Source organism: Terrapene carolina, unplaced genomic scaffold, assembly GCF_002925995.2.
Source record: "Terrapene carolina triunguis isolate 2854851 unplaced genomic scaffold, T_m_triunguis-2.0 Scaffold96, whole genome shotgun sequence".
Lineage (NCBI taxonomy): Eukaryota > Metazoa > Chordata > Testudines > Emydidae > Terrapene > Terrapene triunguis.
The window spans coordinates 8453473-8469964 of record NW_020664447.1 but is presented as its reverse complement, the minus strand read 5'-3'; the positions used below and the strand labels follow the sequence as shown (position 1 = coordinate 8469964).

Genomic DNA, 16492 nt, shown 5'->3' with positions numbered 1-16492 from the left:
TAACTGTGTATTCCCACAATCTGATATGATCAACTAACCTAATACACAACTACTAATGGAAAGAAACCCTGTCTATTTTGTATATTAGTCCAGATCTGTAAATCAGTTTAAGCCAAATTAAAAAAAAAAAATATGCTCAGCTAGAAGCTGACATGGCTAGATGAACTGTAGTCTGATGATCAAGAGGCATAACAGGCAATAAGCAAAGTCACTTCCTCACACCCTTTTCAATTCCTCCTAAATCCTTGTTCTTCCTCCCCACCTTGACTTGCCTTTAAGAGCTTATTACATACTGACAATTTTTGTCACGGTTTCTACATGATATGTAAGTCATGAATTTTCTAGATACAGCGTTATCCTTTTTAGTTTGAGTAAAACACCTATCTGAATGAGGCTGTGAGCACTAGATTTACGATTCTGAAGCAGCACTGCTACTAACCCTGCTTGCTACATATCTACTTTACTCCTGGGGGAATTCTGCACCAAAAATTTAAGAATTCTGCTCCAAAAAATTAAAAATTCTGCACACAATATTTTAAAATTCTGCATATTGTATTTGTCAAAACACCACAATATAATCACGCTGGTTTCAATTATTTTGGTAAATTATTTAAAATATAATACAATGGATGGAAAATGGGAGTGAAGAACATTAAAGGAAATCCCCAAACCTCATTTGTCTAATAATGTAGCTAGGTTTGACCCTTTATTTCTAGTTATTAGTCATCAAATATATGCAGCCATATGCTCAGTTTTACATCATAGGCAACTGAAGAGCAAGTGAGGGCTGGTGAATCAAACTCACAATTTATATTGGCTACTGACCATCTCCAGAAAGGTCAGTAGCAAACAGTTCATGGAGCATATTTTGATAGGAAATATTTTCAGTCCAAAAATTTAGACCAGTTCTAATCATTAAAGCACCATAAGCATTTATAAGCCATACTGTACTTACAATAAAACTCCTTTACACCACTCTGGCAATGTAAAGGAGCCTTAAAACTTTTACACCTGTTTTATACTCCAGGGGGATTCACAAAATGACAATGGGAACAATTCACTAAACAATTCACTAAGCAGGAAGGCTGCTACATTCTGCTCTGCCTGAGTGATCAAAGCCTGCGCACACCTACTTGCTCAGCAATACCCCAAAGCCCTGCCCCTCCATGCTGAGCACACCACAACAGCATGCAAGAAGGACAGAATGTCTCTCTCACACACAAGCAACTGCTCCGCCCCACACCCCTGGCACCCAAACTGACCTGCCAGAGGTGCCGGGGAGGGGCATGTGACCACTCAAGGCTTCCCTTTGCTTCCCCATCAGAAGTCATTTTTCTGTGGGGAAGCAAAGAAATCTGCAGGGGACGTGAATTCTGCACATGCACAGAGATGCAGAATTCCCCCAGGAGCACTACTTGTAATGCTTTTGACATCATAACACTGCAGACCAAGGGCTGAAGATCAGGGGAATAATCCTTTAACTACCTTAAAGGTTCATCATGACAGACAAAACCACACAATAATTCATTAGCTGAGATGGGGTCAGAACTCCTTGCTCAATGTTCAGTTATATAGCTCATGTTAACTTTCATGTGAAAGTTGGAAGTGCCTGTGGCACTCTGTACCTCAAGGCAGCACCCTGGAACCCCCATATGCACCACTATCATATAATTATGATATGCTTTGTACAAAGTATGCCTTGTGAGGTGGTATTTTAAAAGTCTTGATCTGCTGAACACTAATGTCCTGTTGGATTGTATGTGCTACGATTGTATGTGAAGTGATGCTGTATGTGTGTTACTGAACTATGTTGGAAGGTTGGAACACCCATAACCAGCCTTTCAGGTACAACAATGGAATACCCAGATGTGCTAATGGCCCATTAAAAGGAATCCACTTTCCCAAAAGACTTCTCAGAGAGAGCACATAGACAATGGAGAATACTTGACCAATGTCACAAGCATAGATCTTTCCAGCAAGCTGGAAGCAACTATAAAGAGGGGAGGTGACATCATGATTTGGCCTCACCCCCCCTCCACCTCCCCCCCCAAATAGCTCAACACCTGGAAGAAATGTCTGGAGGACAAAGACTTTGAACTTGGGAGGGTGGTTCCAGGTTGGAAGGCAATTCCAGCCTGTGTATTGAGGAACTATACCAGTGGTGGGCAACCTGTGGCCCATCAGGGTAATCTGCAGGCCACGAGACATTTTGCTGACGTTGACTGCAGGCACGGCCTCCCGCAACTCCCAGTGGCCATGGTTCGCCAGCTCCCATTAGCCAGGAGCTGCGGGGGGCCGTGCCTACTGGGAGCTGCAGGGGGCCGTGCCTGCAGATGCTCAACGTCAGCAAAATGTCTCGCGGCCCACAATCAGATTACCCTGATGGGCCGCAGGTTGCCCACCAATGAACTATACCATCTGTCAAAGTGAGACACGGCTTGATTCAAATCCTGTTTAGTTTATAGAGCTTGCTTAAAATAAATTCAGTCTCTTAGGTAACTAACTTTGATCTCTACACTTACTACTTATAATCACTTAAAATCTAAATATCTTTCTGTAGTTAATAAATCTGTTTTAAATTTATCTAAACAGTGCGTTTTGGTTGAAGTGCGAAGGAAATCTCAGCTCAGTTTACAAAGGCTAGTGTGTCTCCCCTCCACATCGAGGGGGAACAAACTAGGTAATGAACTTACACTGGTCAGGTTTCTGACCAGTACAAGATGGTACAGTTCTGAGGTGCAAGACTGGGTAGCTGGAGAGAACTGATTGGAGCCTCACTACTGTTGGTTCATGAGTGGCTGAGAGAAGCATTCATGTTATTCGGTTGGGTGTGTCTCCGCCTGTGGATGTCTGTATAAGTGCAGTACCTGCCACAGGTTTGTAACTTGGCAACAGCATCAGTGTGAGAGGCAGCCCGGGTTGGTGGGACAGAGGGCTCAGCAGTCCTACAGTCCAGGCTGCATCCCAGGAAACTCGTCACAGTGCCCTTGATGCAAATGAAGTCTAATTGAAAGTTATGGCTGTGCCATTAAGGTCACATTGTTAGTTTTCATACCTTCTTTTCTTGCCAATCCATATTTTCCCCATACTTTGCCCGATAATAAAATTTGCATCTTGCAAACACACTGACCTCAAAAACTTGGGCCACTGTTGAGTTGGTCTGGATGAGACTGCTTTTGTCACTGGAACTTTTGGATAGGTATGGCCCTGCTGGTGGTACTTGTGTGTGTGTTCAAGTGCAGTCTGGTAGCCAATGAAGAGCTTGAACCAGCTATGCTACAAACTCACATTCACCTTATCCTTTTGACAAACATGTGACCACATACTGTACTAGCTGAAGCTTCCGAGATCAGTCACACTCTATCTATGCCTTCACATGTCCCTTGCTGCTGTTCTTTAATCCCTCTACAGTCAGTCCATCAGCGTCTCCATCTTGTCTGAATTTAATTCCAGATAGTTTTCAGCCAGGTGGGGCCCTAAGAGCACCCCAGTGCCAGAAGGCAAAGGACTCCCTAGTATGGAGCAGTGAGTTTCAGCTGGCCTGACCAGCCCAATATGTCCCAACTCACTGCTGTCCTAATCTGTACCTAAAATGGGTCGTATGCAAATGGGTGACACTAGTGATTAATATCATTGTAAAAAGTATGTATTAACATTATATAAGGAATTATGGATACTCACCAATTTTACACTTTAAAGTCTATGACCAAACAAAGGGAGAGATACACATTCTCCCCCAAACAGGAGGGAGACCGCTATCTACCTGTCTCCTCTGTAAATTAAGCATGATGGAATCCAAACAATGAAAGCCCAATTTACATATGAAGTAGCAGTGGTAAGGGAAGTCCTCAGAAAGAGAACAGAAGCATGAGGTCATCCAAAGATATAAGGAGAGAGTCAAAAACATCATGGCATCTATCACTGCACCGACACATGGGGCCAGAGCTCTTGCAAGCTGAGAAAGATAGGTCCTTCAACCAACAGTGTTGAAGTCTCTGGGGACTCCATATAGGTGAGAAACCCACAGGCAAAGATCTTTCACCAACAAAGTCAGTGGAAACCAGCACGTGACTGAGAGAAACTCAGCCATGGCAGGAAAGAGAGAGATTGGTAAGACTCATAGACTTTAAGGTCAGAAGGGACCATTATGATCATCTAGTCTGACCTCCTGCACAGCGCAGGCCACAGAATCTCAACCACCCACTCCTGTAACAAACCCCTAACCTATGTCTGAGCTACTGAAGTCCTCAAATCGTGGTTTAAAGACCTCAAGGTGCAGAGAATCCTCCAGCAAGTGACCCATGCCCCACGCTTGCAGAGGAAGGCGAAAAACCTCCAGGGCCTCTGCCAATGTGCCCTGGAGGAAAATTCCTTCCCGACCCCAAATATGGCAATCAGTTAAATCCTGAGCATGTGTGCAAGACTCACCAGCCAGCACCCAGGAAAGAAGTCTTTGTAGTAACTCAGATCCCACCCTATCTAACATCCCATCATAGACCATTTGGCATTTTTACTTGCTAATAATCAAAGACCAATTAATTGCCAAAATTAGGCTATCCCATCATACCATCCCCTCCATAAACTAATCAAGCTTAGTCTTGAAGCCAGATATGTCTTTTGCCCCCACTACTCCCCTTGGAATCAAGTGTCGCTTGTTGAGTTAAGCCTAAGGGCTTGTCAACACACAAAACACTACAGCGACACATTTGCACCACTGTAGAGCTTCAGTATAGACACTACCTAGGCCAACTTGAGGGATTCACCCATCATCATAGGTAATCCACCTCTTCAAGAGGCGGCAACTAGGTTGACAGAAGAATTCTTCCATCAACGTAGAGCTAACTACACTGGGATTTAGGTCAGTTTAACTACGCCGCTCAGGGATGTGAATTTTTCACCCCCTGACCGACATAGTAAACTAATCTAATTTTCTAGCTTAAACCAGGCCTTAGCCACTAGAAAGCATATTTTACTTTTATTTGCTTGTAACTATTTTGTCTTTATCCCTTGTACTTCAAGTCATTTAAAACCTCTTTTTAGTAATACGATTGTTTTACTTTCAATCTAAGCCAACCAACCCAATGATGTGTCTGAACTGAAGTGATTGTTAACTCCAGTTAAAGCAACAAGCTGCTGTTCTTTTGTCTCTTTAAAAGGAGCAAAGAACCTTAGTCTTCTCTGAGCATCCCAGGAGAGGGCTGGACACTACTGGGCAAATGATTTTAGGGAAATTCAGGACTGGGGGTGTCTTGGGGGTCACCCTACAAATAGTAACCAAGGCTGGTGGAGACCAGGGCAAGGCTAACATGTCACAGGCAAGCTGCTGGGGTCAGAGTGCTGAATCAGGGCTGCAAAGCACACAGACATTCAGGAAACTGCAGCATGCTTGTCTGCTGGCTGTCTAGGCTGTAAGCCACAGCAGCAGAGCATCTAAGGTACCCAGGCTTAAGGGCAGGTGGTGACAACCTCTCACTAGTCTGGAATGCACTCAAGAACATGAAACCAGCTATTGGGTGAGCAAGAAGCATAAAAATTCTGGCTTTGCTGAGGATAAAGTGTAGCTCAGAATATCATACTAATTGTATTGCAACCCAAAATATTGTGGTCTACCCTAGCAGTCTCAGTTACACTAATACAAACAGGCTTAAAAAGATGAAACCCGGCAATTTCTCCCCAAGAGTGTCATGGGAAGCATGAGCAATAGCCAATCACTGCTCTTTCAAAAGCTGTCCTTCGAGGAATTAACAGAATCAAAATACAATAACCTCTTCGACCCATGTCATACATAGCAACTCCCACTCACTGTTGTCCGATACAGATATATATTGTATATTGATTATGACTGATTTTGTTTCCCTAATTAGCACTCTGAAATCTGGTAGGTTCTTGTCCCAAGATCAGGCCTAGCATTATCAGAATTACTGTTGGGAGCCCCGATGTGCACACCAATGACCACACACACACACCTAGGTAAAACCTTCTGTAACTGTAATAGTTTTATTAACACAGTTAGCAACGTTACAAACATTCCAACCCAGTAAGGTAGGTAAAGATAGTACAGAATGATCTGAGGATCCATATATTTACAGAGCAACCAGAAGTTTTAGATATCTGCCTCATCTTCCCCCTCACCGTCACCATAAGTCATCATCCTGGCATCTCCCAGGGTACACTGGCCAGGATATAGCTTTTATGGTGTGTTATTCTGTTGCCACTATGCCCAATGCATATTCAGTAGGGATTTCAGCCCCTTTACCTTATTTGTAGTTCCTCACCTGTCTCCCATCGGTTATTAATCCTTTTACCTCAAGCTTATTAACACGTATATCCATTAGTTACTATGGCATTCTTGTATTCAGACATCTGCTAATGTCTCAAACTTAAAATATTCCAAGATGGTATTAAGTAACATCTTGTAGTTACCTGTCAGCAGTTAAGTCATTATAGAATTCTATCTTGTGATATCTTAAAATCTAGGGTTACTCTTGGGGCTTGGCTACACTTGCAAGTTAGAGCACATTAAAGCAGCCCCAGGCACCCTAACTCCCAACCTGTCCACACTGGCAAGGCACTTAGAGTGCCTGGACTCTGCAGCTGGAGCGCTCCTGGTACTCCACGAGAAGCATAATGCTTGCTGCACCTCGGCTGAAAAGCCCGGGCATCAGTGTGAATGAGGTGTTGCATTACTGCGCTGTGACCGGCCTCCAGAAACATCCCATAATCCCCTTAAGTCAAGTGGCCACTCTGGTCATGGTTATCCCCTTTCAAAGCTCCGTTTCTGACAGCCGGCATGCTTATCTGCTCGGGGACAAAGCAACCATTACTGTGGAATGCTGCTTGCTGTGAGCGTGAGAGAGAGAGGACAAGACTGCATGCGGACATGCTCTCAGCCCCACAAAAAACTCACTCTCTCCCCCCCACACACCACACAGAACACACACCCTATCACACTCCAACCCCGCCATTTGAAAAGCACATAGATATCCCAGCATTCAGGTGGCTGCAATCACAATGCACTGCTCTCTGTGGCGTTGCAAGAGCTGCTAATGTGGCCATGCCAGTGCACTTGAATCTGACAGTGTGAACACATGCAGCATTTTCCCTACCGCGCTCTCCGAGGGCTGCTTTAACTCACAGCGCTCTTCATCTGCAAGTATAGCCATGCCCTTGGCTAGCTTATGCTTTTGGGACCTTGATTAATTTAACTAAGCTACTATCTTACAGGCCTTGAGGCTAGCAAGCTCACTGCATTATTGCCTTAACTTATACCTATGCCTCACCTAGCAAATATCTGTACCTATAGGCTACACCGGGGCGGGCAAACTTTTTGGCCTGAGGGCCACATCGAGTTTTGTAAATTGTATGGAGGGCCGGTTGGGGAGGGGTTGTGGCCCAGCCCCCACCTCCTATCTGCCCCCGCCGCCGGGACTCCTGCCCCATCCAACCCCCCGTTCCCTGACGGCTCCACTGGGACCCCTGCCCCATCCACACCCTCCCACTCCCTGTCCCCTGACTGCCCCCGGACCCCTGCTGCCCCATCCAACTCCTCCTCTCATTCCTGATGGCCCCCTCGGGACCCCTGCCCCATCCAACCACCCCATCTCCCTGTCCCCTGACAGCCCCCAGAACCACTGCCCCTTACTGCCCCATCCAACACCCCGCCACCCCATCCAACCCCCCTCCTTCCTGACTGCCCCCCCCGGGACCCCTGCGCCCATTCAACCCCCCGTTTCTCTCCCAACTACCATCCACCCCCCACCCCCTGACCACCACCCTGAACTCCCCTACCCTCTATCCAACACCCCCTGCTCTGTGCCCCCTTACGGCGCTGCCTGGAGCACTGGTGGCTGGCAGGGCTACAGCTGCGCCACCTGTCTGGAGCTGGGTCACGCTGCCGTCAGCACCACCACACAGCACAGAGCACTGAGGCAGGCCACGCCCTGCAGCTGCGCTGCCCCAGAAGCTCGCCGCCCTGTCGCCCAGAGCACTGCACCGGCGGCAGAGTGAGTGAGCTGAGGCTGCGGGCGAGGGGGAACAGCGGGGGAGGGGCCGGGGGTGAGCCTCCCAGGCCAGGAGCTCGGGGGCTGGGTAGGACGGTCCCGCGGGTCGGATGTGGCCCGTGGGCAATTTGCCCACCCCTGCATTACGTTGTTTTAATAGGAATGTGATAATAGTGCAGGGAGGGGGCAAACTTTTTGCCCTGAGGGCCGCATCCGGTTTCGTAAATTGTATGGAAGGCCGGTTAGGGGAAGGGTTTGTGGCCCGCCCCCACCTCCTATCTGCACTCCCCTCCCGGGACTCCTGCCCCATCCAACCCCCCCGTTCCCTGACTGCCCCGCTGGGACCCCTGCCCCATCCAGACACCTCCGCTCCCTGTCCCCTGACTGCCCCCGGACCCCTGCCGCCCCATCCAACCCCTCCTCTCATTCCTGACGCCCCAGGAGCTCGCCGCCCAGAGCACTGCGCCGGCGGCGGAGCGAGTGAGCTGAGGCTGCAGACGAGGGGGAACAGCGGGGGGGGGGAGGGGTGCTAGCCTCCTGGGCCAGGAGCTCGGGGGCCGGGCAGAGCAGTCCCGCGGGCTGTAGTTTGCCCACCCCTGGGCTACACTGTCAACTAAAAGCACCATGCTTTCAACTTTTAGTCTGTCATTTGTGTGCTGGCATTTTCCCCTGGTAATTTTTAGGATGGCTTCCTCAAGAAATGTCAAAACAGTGGACACATGAAGAAAGCAATTGATGACTGGTGTCCTTCACATGCTAAAACATACTATGGATATGCTTGTTGTAAACCTAACAAAAAATAAGCGAGTTATGGATTAAACAAGGACCACATAGCCAGGGATTAAGAGAGCAATTCTAATCTAAAAAAGTGACTGAAGATGGCACTTTTTTACTCAACAGATCTGATCCCTGTGTTCAGAGTCAAACATGCTTACCTTGGCAATTAATGTAAGCTTATTATTATTATTATTATTATTATTATTACACCTTAGTTGACAGTAAAATTTGATTTCTGCATGTGAATAGATGAATTATTTACTGACTTCCAAATTGTTACACTTGTGCAAATGCAAAGTAAACAGTAGGTTAGTATAGATGCAAGTGAATCCCTAATTAAGCCTACAGAACGTATTACTGTTGCTGCACGAGAACAAAAACAATCTGATTCTTAGATTTAAAAAAAAAAGTCTATCAGCCTATGATCTTTTTGCAAACTGAGGATACTTGAGATAGAGTAAGTAGACAAGCATAGAACCTCATAAGGCCACTTTTAGAGAGTTATGTTTCACAGTCAAATCATACTTGAATTCATTGTGCAGTCTCCGGAATCATACAATTCTCAGACTTACACCATACGTCACTCAAGCAGGAAGAGAGAAATTGCAGGCCAAACAACCAAGTCCCAAATGAGCAAGGCAGAAATGTATCACAAGTAAAATTAATGAAGCTCTGGAGGAGGAACATGATACCTCAGTATCCCCAGTGGCATTAAGTGAGTGGGGACAGATTGGCCTACAAAGGCCACTACTTTATCATGAAGGGGAACTGGTAGTAGGAGGTTTAGCTCCTAAGTTAGCAGCTGACACTCAACAGCTCCTACCTCCTCCTAGTAGTGCAGGAGAGCAGCAGTCCCAGGAAGGAGAGGGAGTCTATTTGAGCAGCAGTTGCTATAGAGGAGAACTTCTTTCAAGTGCAGGTCTTCATCCACCAATAAAAGGAAATGGAGTGGGCGAAGTGTTGGTGATGAACTGATGGGGAAGAATTAAAATAAAAAAAAAAAAACTGTAGGAGGAACAGAATGGGGAAGGGGAAGGAGGAGAGGGTAAGATTTTAGAATCCCCCTTATTCAAAATTGTGGAGGAGAATCCTCCCTCCAGAAAGGTAGATTCCTGATTACAGCCAGAGGCAACAAAATAAATTATGTTGACACTGACCATGCAATTGGCCCAATTAAGCAGCAAGCCCTGTTTAGCAGTGTGCAATTAGGTACAGTAGTTTTTCCAAGCAAGCCACAGAACATGTTTTCTCCCGAATCCTGTTGGGAATGCAGACAGTTCAAGAAGTTCTGCCATTACACTCAGATAACTTCATTATTCATTCCAAACAGCCACTATTGGTCTATTAATTTGTATTTGAAATCCATGTGAGGGGGTATACAAACCCTACACCAGGGTGGGGTAAGAATCTGCTTTGGGCTACAATTGCCCCACCCCACCACATTTGCATGTCATGCAAGGACTGCAAGAGTTAAAAGGAGGGACCTCCACATAGAAGGGGGGAACCCTGGGCAGAAAATAGGCTGTTGAGCTCACCAGCTCCCAGAGAGAGAGAGAGAGAGAGAGAGAGAGAGAGAGATCTGTCAGCCAACACAGCCTCTACCCCTGAAGAAAGGAGAACAGAGATCATCTGGGCTAAGAGGGAGAAAGACATAGTTATACTGGAGACCCAGTGAACTCTGGAGTGTATTGTGATACTTCCAAGGCTCTCTGAAGTCAAAGAGACCAATATCCTTACTGAAGCTGCCTACAGGTTCTCGTTTTTCTTTTATGCTTTTATTTAGCCTCATTTGCTGACTCTGGACTGGCTAGTTTGTTTCACCTGGGACCCTGAGAGGGGAAGAAACATTCAGAAAACCTTGAGCAGAGGGCAGTATGATGGCCCCTCTAGACTGACAAATTCTACAGCACCCACAGGAGTGAGGATATATGTGCACTCCCTATGTAACCCCTAAAGGGGAGCTATGCCAAGGTCAGATTCATGACAATGCAGTTATTACATTTATGTGTAAGCAAAGATTACATTAAAAATCATCTCTGCAGTTTCCATTAAATTTACTTACTATTTTCATAGTTTTGAAGCTGGTAAGACCACACCATCCTTTTAAAGCATATATTCCCTTTTCAGTAAGAATGTGATGGTTCATTTAATTGTCCCACCAAAAGGTACACCTTATTCAGGTGGCAAGTGAACAAGTTATATAAAATATATGAACTCCTTCTCTGACTCACCATCCTCCCAAAAATATTAGATTGCTTTCCCCTTTGACAGAGTCATGCAGAACCAGTGCAAGCACATCGCTGGGGTCTCCAACCCAAAGAGCCACCTCTAACAATTAGATCAATTACTTAGAAAATGATGCCCCTTCCCAAAAAAGAACTAAATATGCAAGTACCATGTTAATAAGAGTGTTATCACACCTGAATTGAACAGCTACAACTTTGACAGTGGCACTGGATTTTTTGGAACCTTACCTTCAGGTATTGTTTGCCTGAGATAATACTTCCTCAAAACTTGCTTGTGAAGTATTAGAGACAACACTAGAGCAAAAATTGACAGCCTGTTCTCCTTAAACAGTATCTGCATGTCTTGTTGACAAACAGAATACTAACCACTAGCAAGTAGGAAACATTCACTAGTAAGTGTGGGCCCCCTAAAGCATCTTTTGGCATAATTTGGACTATGTTGAAAATTAAGTTTATAGCCTTCGTGATTGTGAAGATAGCCTTCCAAATGTGAATGCAGTGTAAGTGATACAGTACTGCTTTTCTTTGCTCACAAAGAAGTCCTATTCTTCTGCTTCTACTCAGGTAGCTTTTCCAAGCAGCTTCAGAATCAAACAAACAATGCTAGTAAACGTCACAGCTGTTACCCAGAGCCAGGGAAAAGCTGTGAAACTTACAGTGTCAGTTTCACCCTTCAGATGCTCAGAAAGGCTATTAAACTGCAGCAGAATCAAGAACTAGAATTATTCACATAGAGAAGCCTAAAAAACAGAGGCTGAAAGGCAGCAAATGAAAGAGCGCCCTCTGCTTACAGCAGCCAAGAGACTGGATAGACATGCCCCCTCTACAGCTAGGAAGCTCTGTAGTGGGAGAGCGACAGAGTTCCTTTGCCTTTTCAGGAGACAGAGGTAAATGGTGGTACCTCAAATTTACAAGAAATGTATCAGCCTCTGCTTACCAAAGATAACGGGTGTTACCATTGTAGGGCTTGAAAAATTTACGAACACATCCAGAAAACCAAACCCATTACTGTCCCACAATGTTCAGGGCCACCCAGAGGATTCAGGGGGTCTGGGGTCTTCGGCGGCAGGGGTCCTTCCGCTCGAGGCCTTTGGGGCACTTTGGTGGCGGGTCCCAAAGTGAGTGAAGGACCTGCCACCGAACTGCCGCCGAAGACCCGGAGCGGAAGAAGCTCTCGCTGCCGAATTGCCGCCGAAGACCCAGAGCGGAAGAAGCTCCGGGTGTGTTCGGCGGCACTGAAGGACCTGCCACCGAAGACCCGCCGAAAACTCTTGTGGGGGCCTGGGGCAAATTGCCCCACTTGCCCCCCCGTCTGGGAGGCCCTGACAATGTTCAAGTCTCCCCACCACTCCCCAATACTAAATGACTAGAACTGGGACAGGAAGGTTTTTCATCTTTAGAGAAAATGATTTTAAATGTAAACAGCTAAAATGTGTTCCAATATCACAAAGTTATGCCTATACTTACCTTGAAGTATCAATCACTTATGACAATTAAGTATTAGAATAATAAAAATCAATTGTTTGACACCTGTTCTTTTCAAAGTAATGCTAAAAATATATACATTTTCTCTAACGCCTCAATCTGGCTCTATAATCTTAAAAAAACCCATAAAATTATTAGTCACCGGAAAACCAGTTTCTCCTATGTGTACAAAAGCTTTTCGAGGGGAAAAAAGTAGTATACGTCAAAGCCCCATTAAAGACCAAACAAACATAAGGAAGAATTGTAACAAGGTTTCTCACTCTTAAAGCTCATGACCAGGTATTGCAGTACACACAGTAACACTGCATATTACTTTAGCCCCCTGCATTCATAGTTCAGACACAATATGGATGGCAGAGATTAATGAAATAAAGCACTGATTAAGATTACATTTTATGCCAGAATCTCTTATTTTAATAGTTACTATTAACATGCTTAAGAATGCATACATACATGAACCTTTCACCAAAGCATTTCATGCTGCTCAGGTTTCAGAAAAATTCTGTTTCACCAATTTCTAGCTAGCTTACTAGGACTATGAGTTCACCATTAACTTCTAATGTATTAGGGGATTCACACTTAGGCCTGGTCTACACTAACCCCCCAAGTCGAAGTAAGGTACGCAACTTCAGCTACGTGAATAACGTAGCTGAAGTCGACATACCTTACTTCGAACTTACCGCGGTTCAGACGCGGTCCACACGCGGCAGGCAGGCTCCCCCGTCGACTCCGCGGTACTCCTCTCGTTGAGCTGGAGTACCGCAGTCGACGGCGAGCACTTCCTGGTTCGATTTATCGCGTCCAGACCAGACACGATAAATCGAACCAGGAAGTTCGATTTCCAGCCGCCGAACTACCGGCTAAGTATAGACCAGCCCTTAGTGCAATTAAAAAACCTCCCCAAAAGATACCAATTGCACAAAGGCAACTAGGCTTTAAAATGTTGTACATAATAGGTGCCAGCACTTTCGTCAAGCCTCAGGCCACATCTACACTATGGGCACTATAGCAGCATAGCTATGGCACCATAGCTATGCCATTGTACTCTGGAGTGTAGACACAGACTACAGCAACAGAAAGGGATTTTCTGTCACTGTAGAAACTCCACCTCCTTGAGTTGCAAAAGCTATGTCAACAAACATTCTTTTGTCAACCTAGCTAGGTTTATGCTGAGGGCTAAAACAACTACAGCACTCAGGGGTGTGGAATTTTCACACCGGATTGCAATGGCTATGTTGACCTAAGTTCTAATTTGTCCAAAGACAGCTGGACAAATTAATGAGTGCAACTGTATGGGAGGGCTGCTTGTGATGGAAGGAGGCAATGCTCAACAGCCCTGAGGGTCACTTCTGATTTATGTCTTAAGTTCCTAGAAGCTCATGTCCCCCAAAACATTCTACAGGGGAGGTTAGATCTTCTTCCTCTGATGCATCAGTGATAGCCATGACTGAAGATGGGACATTGAACAAGGATGGCCAGGGCTCTGAAGTAGCACCAAGCAGTCTCTGTCTCGGGTGCTTGGCTGGCTGGGTCTTACTCACATGTTCATGGTCTAACTCATCACAATATGCAGGGTCAGGAAGGAATTTTTCCCAGGTCAAACTGGCAGTGACTTTGGGTTTTTTTGCCTTCCTTTACAGTGTGTGGGTTCTGCTCACTTGCTAGTATTATCTGAGTATATCTCATTTAATTATTTCCCTATCATTGTGGGGCCTTGAGCACCAATGCATCTTGGTCCCTCCTATTCTCTACCTGTGGCATGTAATAGTTTAGTCCCCTGTAGGCTGTAATACCTTGATTTAATTTCAATTGTTGGAATTAGCATGTGGGTGCTGGTGGTTATGATATCTAGGTGGTCAGCCTGAGTATCTGGCCTTAAACTCTATGACCAGACCTCAGGCAAGAAAGTCCCCCTTTGTTCCCACTCAGCAAGAGCTGTCAATACAGCACTTCAGAGTTCCACCTCCATCAGCTCCTGGCCTATGGCAACCTAAAGCCCTGGGACATCGGAGTGCTTATAACCCTATCTATGCCTTTCCCCACTCGTGTGGAACCACTGGACAGAAAAGTTTTCAGATGAGGAAATGGTCATTTTTAATCCTCATCCCCTCATAGACTCTTGGATTGCAGGAAGTGAGCTTGTGTCCCCTTCCTTTAATGCTACTCTCTGCTTCCCATTCAGTAGCCACTACTTCTAGGAGCTTCCCTTCCCTCATAGCTGTTTTAATGGTGCTATGATAAGAGCAGCAAGCTACACTGGGGGGAGGGGGGGGGGAGAAACGGGACAGAATACCTCTGAGAAGTGGTTGCCAGGCAGGGAGCAGAGAGCTGCCTTGTAGGGAAGGAAGATATTTTACTCCATGCAAGGAGGCCCAACCAATAAGAAAACACTAGTAAGAAAAAAAGTAGGAAGTATATGATGATGAACTAAGGGTAGAGTGGGTGTGTTGCTCTTTGCAATACCCCTCTTCAAGACTACTGGGAGGAGGTAAGGGGGAAAAAATCCCCCTTCCAAAAGAGACTGAAGTCCAAGAAATGCACAAGCTGGGAGAAATCATTTAACAGCAGGCAAGAGTTCCACTGCTATCAGGGCATGTAGTCCTACATATGCAAATACAGCAACATTATAGTGTCACATTATAGGGAACAGAGCCATCAATCCACATAGCACAAAAAAGTGTATACCTAAAACAAGGCAGTTAACGTCTAGGACGAACACACCCATAGCATTATGATGAATGCAACTACAAAGCTCATACAATTTGAGGAGGAATTTGTGTTGATCCCCTTCCTGTCAGACAGAAAACCCCAGTACTGCCCTTATACCGGAGATAGCCTCAGCCCCTGTTACTCCTTGGCAATGCTGCCCCCCGTCCTTCCCCAGCGCCAGAAGCGCCCGCCCCCCGCCCAGAACCCGAGTAGTCCCCGCACTTCCCACCCCCCGGCACCTCCCCCACCCCCAGCCCCAACACTCCCCTCCCGACACCGCACCAACTGCCCTACCCGGAGACAGCCCCCTCCCCCGGCAACCCCCTCAGCGCTTCCGCCCAAGACACCAGGGCTCCCATCCCCACAGGGAGCTCCCCGCCCGCCCAGGCCCGCTCACGGCGGCGCCCCGTACCCTTGTGCTGCCGCTAGCCCCGCTGAGCCTGAACGTCCTCCGCGTCGGATGCTCTCAGCGGCAGCCGGCTACTTCCAGCCCCGCCCGTCGCTTCTCACCCTGCTGCCCCGAGCTGCCTGCTTCCCAGAAACCCAATAGGACCTGGAAGAACAGCTATCATTGGCTGCTGTACGGCACGTGCTATCCACCTTCCTATTGGCTCCCGTGCACGCCACTCTCCGAGCGAAATGCGCCGCTGATTGGTAGATTCTCGGAGCAATCAGTAGCGAGACACCTGCCCGCGGGCTGAGGTCGGAGAGAAGCCAATAGAGGGCGGGCGAGCGTCGTTGGTTGTCCGGTAGCGGCCGCCTAGCGGACGTGTGACGCGCCCTTACGGGGCAGCTGTAAGCGGCTGGGCCGAAGCCCCTCGGTGCTTTGCTGGTGGGAGGGCGCCCGCCGCTGAGCCAGCCGTTACCGGTCCCCCAGTGCCACCACAGTTCCGCATTGCGCCCCGTCCCACCAACCGCCCCCCTCCTGCCACAGAGCCACAACGTGCCGCAAAACCTCATAGTCAGCCATACACCAAGTCCCCTCCCCATCCACGCTGCCGACCCAACCTCGCACCATGGCCCTGACAACTTTACCACAGCCCCAAATGCCTCCTCTACAACTCAGACCCAAGCCGGCACCCTGCCATTGCATACAGTCCTCCCGTCCTCAAACCCCACCCCATCCACACACAGCCAGTCCCACCTGCCTACCTGCCAGATGCCACCAGATAACTGCCTACCGCCACTTCATGGCCCTGCCGTTCACCCCACAATCCCAGCTAGGGTTGCCAGGTGTCCAGTTCTCGACCAGAACGCCCTATCGCAAAGGGGCCC

At 47.1% G+C, this 16492-nt stretch overlaps 1 protein-coding gene across 5 annotated transcripts in view; it reads right to left on the bottom strand.

The window, feature by feature from the left end:
* FAR1 (fatty acyl-CoA reductase 1) overlaps positions 1–15742 on the bottom strand; it is an 86986-nt gene extending 71244 nt beyond the window's left edge. For 4 of the 5 annotated variants that reach the window (XM_024213528.2, XM_024213531.2, XM_024213532.2 and 1 more), the window contains exon 1: positions 15630–15742. The gene's annotated coding sequence lies outside the window, so the exon portion shown is untranslated. Of the gene's footprint in view, positions 1–9600; positions 9660–15629 lie in introns of those variants that run through there. The other variant, XM_024213530.3, reaches the window with a different exon arrangement.
* Between the last annotated feature and the right edge of the window lie 750 nt (positions 15743–16492).